This window comes from Sebastes fasciatus, chromosome 1, assembly GCF_043250625.1.
Source record: "Sebastes fasciatus isolate fSebFas1 chromosome 1, fSebFas1.pri, whole genome shotgun sequence".
Lineage (NCBI taxonomy): Eukaryota > Metazoa > Chordata > Actinopteri > Perciformes > Sebastidae > Sebastes > Sebastes fasciatus.
The window spans coordinates 46,576,585-46,589,166 of record NC_133795.1 but is presented as its reverse complement, the minus strand read 5'-3'; positions in this window follow the sequence as shown (position 1 = coordinate 46,589,166).

The window sequence follows — 12,582 nt, the reverse complement described above, 5'->3', positions numbered from 1 at the left end:
GATGTAGTAATCAGAGATGTAGTAATCAGAGATGTAATCAGAGATGTAGTAATTAGAGATGTAGTAATCAGAGATGTAGTAACTAGAGATGTAGTAATCAGAGATGTAGTAATCAGAGATGTAATCAGAGATGTAGTAATTAGAGATGTAGTAATCAGAGATGTAGTAATTAGAGATGTAGTAATCAGAGATGTAGTAATCAGAGATGTAGTAATCAGAGATGTAATCAGAGATGTAGTAATTAGAGATGTAGTAATCAGAGATGTAATCAGAGATGTAGTAATCAGAGATGTAATCAGAGATGTAGTAATGAGAGATGTAGTAATTAGAGATGTAGTAATTAGAGATGTAGTAATTAGAGATGTAATCAGAGATGTAGTAATCAGAGGTAGTAATCAGAGATGTAGTAATTAGAGATGTAGTAATGAGAGATGTAGTAATGAGAGATGTAGTAATTAGAGATGTAGTAATCAGAGATGTAATCAGAGATGTAGTAATCAGAGATGTAGTAATCAGAGATGTAGTAATTAGAGATGTAATCAGAGATGTAGTAATGAGAGATGTAGTAATGAGAGATGTAGTAATTAGAGATGTAGTAATCAGAGATGTAATCAGAGATGTAGTAATCAGAGATGTAGTAATTAGAGATGTAGTAATCAGAGATGTAGTAATGAGAGATGTAATCAGAGATGTAGTAATGAGAGATGTAGTAATTAGAGATGTAGTAATTAGAGATGTAGTAATCAGAGATGTAGTAATTAGAGATGTAGTAATTAGAGATGTAGTAATCAGAGATGTAGTAATTAGAGATGTAGTAATCAGAGATGTAGTAATTAGAGATGTAGTAATTAGAGATGTAGTAATCAGAGATGTAGTAATTAGAGATGTAGTAATCAGAGATGTAGTAATTAGAGATGTAGTAATCAGAGATGTAGTAATTAGAGATGTAGTAATCAGAGATCTAATCAGAGATGTAGTAATGAGAGATGTAGTAATTAGAGATGTAGTAATCAGAGATCTAATCAGAGATGTAGTAATGAGAGATGTAGTAATGAGAGATGTAATCAGAGATGTAGTAATGAGAGATGTAGTAATCAGAGATCTAATCAGAGATGTAGTAATGAGAGATGTAATCAGAGATGTAGTAATGAGAGATGTAGTAATGAGAGATGTAATCAGAGATGTAGTAATCAGAGATGTAGTAATTAGAGATGTAGTAATCAGAGATGTAGTAATTAGAGATGTAGTAATCAGAGATGTAGTAATGAGAGATGTAGTAATGAGAGATGTAGTAATTAGAGATGTAGTAATCAGAGATGTAATTAGAGATGTAGTAATCAGAGATGTAGTAATTAGAGATGTAATCAGAGATGTAGTAATTAGAGATGTAGTAATCAGAGATGTAGTAATTAGAGATGTAGTAATCAGAGATGTAATCAGAGATGTAGTAATGAGAGATGTAGTAATGAGAGATGTAGTAATTAGAGATGTAGTAATCAGAGATGTAATTAGAGATGTAGTAATCAGAGATGTAATCAGAGATGTAGTAATCAGAGATGTAGTAATTAGAGATGTAGTAATTAGAGATGTAGTAATTAGAGATGTAGTAATTAGAGATGTAGTAATTAGAGATGTAGTAATTAGAGATGTAGTAATCAGAGATGTAATCAGAGATGTAGTAATGAGAGATGTAGTAATGAGAGATGTAGTAATTAGAGATGTAGTAATCAGAGATGTAATTAGAGATGTAGTAATCAGAGATGTAATCAGAGATGTAGTAATCAGAGATGTAGTAATTAGAGATGTAGTAATTAGAGATGTAGTAATCAGAGATGTAATCAGAGATGTAGTAATGAGAGATGTAGTAATGAGAGATGTAGTAATTAGAGATGTAGTAATCAGAGATGTAATTAGAGATGTAGTAATCAGAGATGTAGTAATCAGAGATGTAGTAATGAGAGATGTAGTAATCAGAGATGTAATTAGAGATGTAGTAATCAGAGATGTAGTAATGAGAGATGTAGTAATTAGAGATGTAGTAATCAGAGATGTAATTAGAGATGTAGTAATTAGAGATGTAGTAATCAGAGATTTACTGTGTAAAGTGTGTTTGTTAGTTATAGTGCTGTATAAACTAGAGCATCAGATTGCGAGCCAGTGAAACGCTGGATGTAAACATAGTGACTATCGACCGGAGCTGATATCGCGCCGTTAGCCTTTCTAGCTAACTAGTCAAGCTAACTACCGCAGAAGGACACTGAACTGCCCAGAGAGCCTCCAGGTGACCCGGATGAAGCCTGGTAGCTCCTCTGGCAACGAGGAAGAAGATTTCACCCGTCAGCCGGCAACAGTCAGCTAGCATCACGGTCAGCTATCATCCTCTGTAGCTGTTGGCATCCCGTTCTGAGGTTCAACATCAGGACTCTGTGATACAAACTCTGCTACACTACCAGCTCTACTATCAGTACCACGATGAGTACTCAGCTCTACTATCAGCACCACGATGAGTACTCAGCTCTACTATCAGCACCACGATGAGTACTCAGCTCTACTATCAGCACCACGATGAGTACTCAGCTCTACTATCAGTACCACGATGAGTACTCAGCTCTACTATCAGTACCACGATGAGTACTCAGCTCTACTATCAGCACCACGGTGAGTACTCAGCTCTACTATCAGTACCACGGTGAGTACTCAGCTCTACTATCAGCACCACGATGAGTACTCAGCTCTACTATCAGCACCACGATGAGTACTCAGCTCTACTATCAGTACCACGATGAGTACTCAGCTCTACTATCAGTACCACGGTGAGTACTCAGCTCTACTATCAGTACCACGATGAGTACTCAGCTCTACTATCAGTACCACGGTGAGTACTCAGCTCTACTATCAGCACCACGATGAGTACTCAGCTCTACTATCAGCACCACGATGAGTACTCAGCTCTACTATCAGTACCACAGTGAGTACTCAGCTCTACTATCAGCACCACGGTGAGTACTCAGCTCTACTATCAGCACCACGGTGAGTACTCAGCTCTACTATCAGCACCACGGTGAGTACTCAGCTCTACTATCAGCACCACGATGAGTACTCAGCTCTACTATCAGCACCACGATGAGTACTCAGCTCTACTATCAGCACCACGATGAGTACTCAGCTCTACTATCAGCACCACGATGAGTACTCAGCTCTACTATCAGTACCACGATGAGTACTCAGCTCTACTATCAGCACCACGGTGAGTACTCAGCTCTACTATCAGCACCACGGTGAGTACTCAGCTCTACTATCAGCACCACGGTGAGTACTCAGCTCTACTATCAGTACCACGGTGAGTACTCAGCTCTACTATCAGTACCACGGTGAGTACTCAGCTCTACTATCAGTACCACGGTGAGTACTCAGCTCTACTATCAGTACCACGGTGAGTACTCAGCTCTACTATCAGTACCACGATGAGTACTCAGCTCTACTATCAGCACCACGATGAGTACTCAGCTCTACTATCAGCACCACGATGAGTACTCAGCTCTTATTGTTCTGGCTGGTTAGACAGAGAAACATTCTCAACTGGTTCTGACCACCACGTTACCAAACATCAACCAGGCCTTCTAACAGACATCGGGTTGTTTTCATTAATGGTGCTTTTCTGTTTGCCGGCTTGTGTGTGTGTATGAGAGTGTGATTGTGTACGTGTGCATATGAGAGAGAGAGAGACAGAGAGAGCGAGAGAGAGAGCCCACCAGGTTATTTTTGGTGAAGTAAAAGAAACCATAAGAGTTCATTGCATATCTTTTGGTACTGCTTTGTGTTATTTTTGGCTAGACCAAGTACATTAAAGGGTAACATACATGCTAGTGACCCCAGAAGGTTAAAGGAACATAGAAGATTGATTTGGGTTAATATTGACTTGTTTATCTCTGTGAAAGGTCAAAGTGCTATTTTCTTGGTATATTATTATTGAGAGTATTGTGAACCTTTTTATTTTATATATTTCTGATATTATCATTCCCTTTTAGTTAATAAATTGTTGGGGACATATTTGTTCTATGATTTTTGTTAGGTATAAACATAACCACAATGAAGCCACATATAAGAAATAGGGAACAAATAATTATTAATAACTAAACTTACAGCCACTTTCAGTTATGAGAGTTTATTTTATCACTTTAACTCCACTTGTCATGACAAGTTTTGGATATTGGGTTAGGGTAAGGATATGATAACCACGATGATCAAATTGATCATCCTCAATAACTCTTTGTGTGAACGTGACAGAGCGATGAGACCTTGACGTACATTTTTGGGGTCGTTCTTTCCACTGATAGAGCTGACAAGTCTGTGCGACTTTCGGTTGCGGAGTTACGCGACTTTTTTATAACCAAAAAAATTGATATCTCTGGAACGGAAGGTCGTAGAGACTCAGGACCAAGACTGGCGTGTTCGAATTATGTCAGACGGAGCACATTTCCAAGTGTCTACGACGTTCGGTTCGGGAGATATTCGCGAAAACGTGGGTTAGGGGTTAGGGGTTAGGGTTGGGGTTGGGGTTAGGTTTGGGTTATGGTTATGGTTAGGATTAGGGTTAGGGTTAGGTTTGGGTTATGGTTGGGGTTGATAGATCCGGTGGAGGTTTGTTTGCACTGGCCTAAAGATCTGTATGTAAGTGTGTGTGGCTGTATGATGCTTAATGTGTGAGCTGGTTCCTGTTCCTGTCGTGATGGATGGGTGAGGTGGCTGGAGCAGCTCTCTGCCCCGGGAGACCCGGGTTCGACTCCGAGACGAGGCGGAGGACCAGGTTGGGGTCAGGGTAAGGTATGGGGTTCAGGGTTAGGGTTAGGGTAAGAGGGTGGGTAGAGGTTAGGGTAAGATGGTTGAGTCAGGGTAAGGGTAAGGGTAAGGTTAGGGTTAGGGTTAGGGTTAGGTTAAGGGGATAAAAACTTCATCTGGAAATTTGCTCGAGTGGGTTTTGGGCTATATCTTTGGAACGGAATGTCGTAAAGACTCGGGATCAGTTTTGTTTAGTATTTTAGGGCTCCTTGAGTACGCTGGTCTTGGTCCTGAGTCGCTACAACCTTTCGTTCTCGAGTTATGGCACATTTTGGTTTTTGCTCGAGTGGAATTGTGTTGTATCTCGGGAATGGAAGGTCGTAGAGACTCAGATTCAAGTCAGGCGTGTTCAGCGTGGCCGAATTATGTCAGACGGAGCACATTTCCAAGTGTCTACGACGTTCGGTTCGGGAGATATTCGAGAAAACGTTCACCTATTGTTCGCTAATGGGACGCACGCGGGTGAGGGTGAGGGTGAGGGTGAGGGTGAGGGTTAGGGGTTAGGGTTAGGGTTAGGGTTAGGTTAAGGGGATAAAAACTTCATCTGGAAATTTCCCGGAGTGGGTTTTGGGCTATATCTTTGGAACGGAATGTCGTAAAGACTCGGGATCAGTTTTATTTTGTATTTTAGGGCTCCCTGAGTACGCTAGTCTTGGTCCTGAGTCTCTACAACCTTCCGTTCTCGAGATATGGCACATTTTGCCATTTCCCGGAGTGGAATTGTGTTGTATCTCGGGAACGGAAGGTCGTAGAGACTCAGATTCAAGTCAGGCGTGTTCAGCGTGGCCGAAATATGTCAGACGGAGCACATTTCCAAGTGTCTACGACGTTCGGTTCGGGAGATATGGGTTGCTAATTAGCCGCGCGCTAACTGCTAGCGCTAGCTGCCCGCGCTAGCTGCCCGCGCTAGCTGCTTGCGCTAGCTTGGAAGTGACTTACCCTCGATGAAGACTTCTCCTTGTTTACTGCTTCAAGAGGCTAGGGTTAGGGTTAGGTTTGGGTTATGGTTGGGGTTGATAGATCCGGTGGAGGTTTATTTGCACTGGCCTAAAGATCTGTATGTAAGTGTGTGTGGCTGTATGATGCTTTATGTGTGAGCTGGTTCCTGTTCCTGTCGGGTTAGGGTTAGGGTTAGGGTTAGGTTTGAGTTATGGTTGGGGTTTATGATCCAGTGGAGGTTTGTTTGCACTGGCCTAAAGATCTGTATGTAAGTGTGTGTGGCTGTATGATGCTTAATGTGTAAGTTGGTTCCTGTTCCTGTCGTGATGTATGGGTGAGGTGGCTGGAGCAACTCTCCGCCCCGGGAGACCCGGGTTCGAATCCCAGATGAGGCGGAGGACCAGGATGTGGTTAGGGCCCGAGGTTAGGGTTAGGGTAAAAGGGTGGGTAGAGGTTAGGGTAAGATGGTTGAGTCAGGGCAAGTTTAGGGGGTTGGGGTTCAAGTAGGGGGTCAGGGTAAGGTTAGAGGGTTAAGGTTAGAGGGTTAGAGGGTTAGGGTTAGGGTTAGGGGTTAGGGTTAGGGTTAGGGTTAGGGGTTAGGGTTAGGGTTAGGGTTAGGGTTAGGGGTTAGGGTTAGGGTTAGGGTTAGGTAAGGGCATGATAACCACGATGATCAAATTGATCATCCTTGATCATCCTCATTAACTCTTTGTGTGAACATGACAGAGCGATGAGACCTTGACGTACCCCCCCATTTTCGGGGTCGTTCTTTCCACTGATGGCACTGACAAGTCTGTGCGACTTTCGGTTGCGAAGTTACGCAACTTTTTTATATCAAAAAATGTATATCTCTGGAACGGAAGGTCGTAGAGACTCACAACCACGACAGGCGTGTTCAGCGTGGTCGAATTATGTCAGACAGAGCACGTTTCCAAGTGTCTACGACGTTCGGTTCGGGAGATATTCGAGAAAAACGTTAAATGTTTCAGAAACATCTTGTAGTGAACTGTTTAATTGTTAAATGTTTCAGAAACATCCTGTAGTGAACTGTTTAACTGTTAAATGTTTCAGAAACATCTTGTAGTGAACTGTTTAATTGTTAAATGTTTCAGAAACATCCTGTAGTGAACTGTTTAATTGTTTAATGTTTCAGAAACATCTTGTAGTGAACTGTTTAACTGTTAAATGTTTCAGAAACATCTTGTAGTGAACTGTTTAATTGTTAAATGTTTCAGAAACATCTTGTAGTGAACTGTTTAACTGTTAAATGTTTCAGAAACATCTTGTAGTGAACTGTTTAATTGTTTAATGTTTCAGAAACATCTTGTAGTGAACTGTTTAATTGTTAAATGTTTCAGAAACATCTTGTAGTGAACTGTTTAATTGTTTAATGTTTCAGAAACATCTTGTAGTGAACTGTTTAACTGTTAAATGTTTCAGAAACATCTTGTAGTGAACTGTTTAATTGTTAAATGTTTCAGAAACATCTTGTAGTGAACTGTTTAACTGTTAAATGTTTCAGAAACATCTTGTAGTGAACTGTTTAATTGTTAAATGTTTCAGAAACATCTTGTAGTGAACTGTTTAACTGTTAAATGTTTCAGAAACATCCTGTAGTGAACTGTTTAACTGTTAAATGTTTCAGAAACATCCTGTAGTGAACTGTTTAACTGTTAAATGTTTCAGAAACATCCTGTAGTGAAGTGTTTAATTGTTTAATGTTTCAGAAACATCTAGTAGTGAACTGTTTAACTGTTAAATGTTTCAGAAACATTGTTACAACCCGGAGTTGGTGTAGGGGTAAAGGGAGTAACATAGAGCCGATGTTATCAGGCAATCACTTGTTTATTTGTGAGTGATTGAAATTAAAGCAAAATAAACCATACAATGGATGGAATTACTACTAAATGAAAACGAGGGTTTAGGGTGGCCGAAAAGGAGAAAACAAGGCACACACCCTAGCCCTGCACAATCCTAACACACAGACAAATTACACAACTACCTCAATGCACCATTAAGTATAAACAAACACGAGTACCTCAAACTAGTTAACATTCAATATCACAATCTAAAGTCCACTGACTCCAGTGGGACTTATACACAATTTCTGGTTAACAATGTCAACACACAATCGAGAGGCACGGGGAACAGATCACTGATAATCACTGCCCGCCTTGGTCTGGTCACAGCTGGCCTTTAATTATTTCCCCTCGGCCCAGCCGGCTGGTGATTGGCTAATCACTTGTGACGTGGCAGAGGCAGGACCACAAACGGCGGGAAACAAAGGGCATCCCCCTGAGCGCGTTCCGGAGGCGTGGCCCCGAAGGCAATCCCCAAGACGTGACGTCGTCTTGGAGCGACGGGACAGCTGGGCGCACCAAGAGAAAAAGAACACAGGGAACAGCGCCGCACAGCAACATACAACAATACAATACTAACAATAACGAACGGTCACCTCGGCGACCGTAACACCCCCCCACATAAATACAAACCCACCGGAGTTGTCACAACCTCACATCCAAACAATACTCCTTACACTCTGGACAAGGCGTCGGCCACAATTTTTTCTGAACCCTTTTCGTTTAATCACAAGGTTACATCCACCTGGCTCTACAGTGTAACCGGCAACTTTCAGTTTACAAGAACACGGAAAATCGGGAGTAGCAAGTACCGGAGCATGGCACAGGAGAGCGGTTACACTCTCAAAATCACGGTGGTAATCTGGTGTCCATGCAGGGCTACCAATTACTTTTGAACGGGGAAAACCACTGAGATTACCCACGGCAGAACAAATAAAGACAATGCCAATTATCACAATGAGGCGAAGCAGATAATGAATAATTACCGTGGCAGACAAACATTTCCTCAGACTTTTGTCGGCCCTTTGAGCAGCGACGAGTTTTGGGCTGACAGAGAGTGTCGGTGCACTGTCTAACACCTCAAGCGTAGGCGTCACCTTACCCCCGGCGATGTCATTCCCCATTAACATTACGATGCCACGGATTGGCAACGCCGGGCAGACCGCTACAGGGAAGAAGCCGCTTATTAACTTGGACTGCACATGTACCCTGTGCACTGGCCGCGGAACACAACCCATTCCGATTCCACTGAGCATCGTACTGTAGCCACACGCCGTTTGATCTGAAAATGGTAACGATTTTGCAACTATAACAGACTGGGAACCCCCGGTGTCGCGCAAAATCTGTATTGGACGCTGATCACCTGGCGCGCCGGTTAGCGACACTAAGCCCTCCATAATAAACGGCCTGAAGCAGGGATCAGGACTATCATCATCACACGGGTCTGTGGGATTTCCAATACGCCCTGATTTAATTAAGCCGATGCCTTTAGGCTGGCGCACAGCCGGAGACGGCTCTTGCTCCTTACGTTTCAATAACAAACAATTTGCAATGACGTGTCCGGCCTTGTGGCAGTAGTAACACTCCCTCTCCTCTCTGCGCACGAGAGGAGCTCTGCTAGGACCTCTATCAACAGAGGCAGCGGGAACGAAACGAGGCCTGTCAGAAAAAGAGGACGAAGTGAACGTAACCTTGTGCGTAAGCATATACTCATCCGCCATAACAGCTGCAGCAGACAGAGTGTTTACTTTCTGCTCATTCAAATGCACAACCATGCGCTCAGGCAAACAATTTTTAAACTCTTCCAACAACATTAACTCACGAAGGGCAGAGAAATCATTACATTCCTTAGCGGAACACCATTTGTCAAAGAGACTTCCCTTATCCCTCGCAAACTCCACATAAGTTTGGGTGGCGGACTTTTTCTGGGCTCTAAATTTTTGCCTATAAGCCTCTGGCACCAATTCATAGGCGCGCAGAATGGCGGCTTTCACAGTGTCATAATCTTTACTAGCCTCAAGAGGGAGCGCTGCTACTACCTCTTGGGCTTTACCAGATAACCTACATTGTAGTAGTAGGGACCACATCTCAGCAGGCCATTTAAGAGCCAGCGCAATGCGCTCAAAGGCGCTAAAGTAACAGTCCACTTCGGTTTCTCGGAAATGGGGGACTAAAGCGATGCTTTTACTAATGTCAAAAGCTCTTTGTGAATAACTAGCGAGCATTGAGGGTGAGCCAGCTGACGCAGAAGCTGCCTCTGCCGTAAGAGTTTCCCTCCGTAAATCAATCTCCATTTGACGTAGCCTTACATCTTTATCTGCCTCTATCTCCAGTTTTTTAACTTGCAGGCGGAAGTCAAGCTCTGCCTGACGTTCCTGCGCATGAGTCTGAGCCTCGAGGTGGAGACGAGCCAGGCGTACTTTTAAACGTGCCTCGTCTCGAGATCCTGCAGAACCAGGCGATAGGGGATCGTATCGAGGGAGAGTAACCGGCGTCTTAACCCGGCCCTCCGCCTCGAAGGCAATACCCGGGGCTGGTTTCGGCTCTCGCTCAGCCACAGTACTGGGAGTTCCACCCTCAGTCAGAGCGACTTCCTCCTGCATACTGGACTCTGCAGGCGCCAACATCTCAATCACCCTCAACTCAACAAGTTTATTCACAACTAACTGCTTTAGCTCTTTCTTAATTAGCTGCCTCGATGCCGAGAAACCGAAGTGGCGGGCTATGTCTAACAGGTCGTCCTTTCTACACAGCGCAAGTTGATCACGGGTGGGGGTTTGAAGAAAACGCTCTAAATTGAACGCCATAGCACCCCCGGTGCAAACAATCAATTAATTTAAACAAGTAATTCTCGGGAATAATTAATATCCCGGGACGAGCCCCCATTTATGTTACAACCCGGAGTTGGTGTAGGGGTAAAGGGAGTAACATAGAGCCGATGTTATCAGGCAATCACTTGTTTATTTGTGAGTGATTGAAATTAAAGCAAAATAAACCATACAATGGATGGAATTACTACTAAATGAAAACGAGGGTTTAGGGTGGCCGAAAAGGAGAAAACAAGGCACACACCCTAGCCCTGCACAATCCTAACACACAGACAAATTACACAACTACCTCAATGCACCATTAAGTATAAACAAACACGAGTACCTCAAACTAGTTAACATTCAATATCACAATCTAAAGTCCACTGACTCCAGTGGGACTTATACACAATTTCTGGTTAACAATGTCAACACACAATCGAGAGGCACGGGGAACAGATCACTGATAATCACTGCCCGCCTTGGTCTGGTCACAGCTGGCCTTTAATTATTTCCCCTCGGCCCAGCCGGCTGGTGATTGGCTAATCACTTGTGACGTGGCAGAGGCAGGACCACAAACGGCGGGAAACAAAGGGCATCCCCCTGAGCGCGTTCCGGAGGCGTGGCCCCGAAGGCAATCCCCAAGACGTGACGTCGTCTTGGAGCGACGGGACAGCTGGGCGCACCAAGAGAAAAAGAACACAGGGAACAGCGCCGCACAGCAACATACAACAATACAATACTAACAATAACGAACGGTCACCTCGGCGACCGTAACAAACATCCTGTAGTGAACTGTTTAATTGTTTAATGTTTCAGAAACATCTAGTAGTGAACTGTTTAACTGTTAAATGGGTTAGGGTTAGGGTTAGGGTTAGGTTAAGGGGATAAAAACTTCATCTGGAAATAGGGTTAGGGTTAGGGTTAGGGTTAGGTTTGGGTTATGGTTGGGGTTGATAGATCCGGTGGAGGTTTGTTTGCACTGGGTTAGGGTTAGGGTTAGGGTTAGGGTTAGGGTTGGGTTAGGGTTAGGGTTAGGGTTAGGGTTAGGGTTAGGGTTAGGTAAGGGCATGATAACCACGATGATCAAATTGATCATCCTTGATCATCCTCATTAACTCTTTGTGTGAACATGACAGAGCGATGAGACCTTGACGTACCCCCCCCATTTTCGGGGTCGTTCTTTCCACTGATGGCACTGACAAGTCTGTGCGACTTTCGGTTGCGAAGTTACGCAACTTTTTTATATCAAAAAATTTATATCTCTGGAACGGAAGGTCGTAGAGACTCACAACCACGACAGGCGTGTTCAGCGTGGTCGAATTATGTCAGACAGAGCACGTTTCCAAGTGTCTACGACGTTCGGTTCGGGAGATATTCGAGAAAAACGTTAAATGTTTCAGAAACATCTTGTAGTGAACTGTTTAACTGTTAAATGTTTCAGAAACATCTTGTAGTGAACTGTTTAATTGTTAAATGTTTCAGAAACATCCTGTAGTGAACTGTTTAACTGTTAAATGTTTCAGAAACATCTTGTAGTGAACTGTTTAATTGTTAAATGTTTCAGAAACATCTTGTAGTGAACTGTTTAATTGTTAAATGTTTCAGAAACATCTTGTAGTGAACTGTTTAATTGTTAAATGTTTCAGAAACATCCTGTAGTGAACTGTTTAACTGTTAAATGTTTCAGAAACATCCTGTAGTGAACTGTTTAACTGTTAAATGTTTCAGAAACATCCTGTAGTGAACTGTTTAACTGTTAAATGTTTCAGAAACATCCTGTAGTGAAGTGTTTAATTGTTTAATGTTTCAGAAACATCTAGTAGTGAACTGTTTAACTGTTAAATGTTTCAGAAACATCCTGTAGTGAACTGTTTAATTGTTTAATGTTTCAGAAACATCTAGTAGTGAACTGTTTAACTGTTAAATGGGTTAGGGTTAGGGTTAGGTTAAGGGGATAAAAACTTCATCTGGAAATAGGGTTAGGGTTAGGGTTAGGGTTAGGGTTAGGTTTGGGTTATGGTTGGGGTTGATAGATCCGGTGGAGGTTTGTTTGCACTGGGTTAGGGTTAGGGTTAGGGTTAGGGTTAGGGTTAGGGTTAGGTAAGGGCATGATAACCACGATGATCAAATTGATC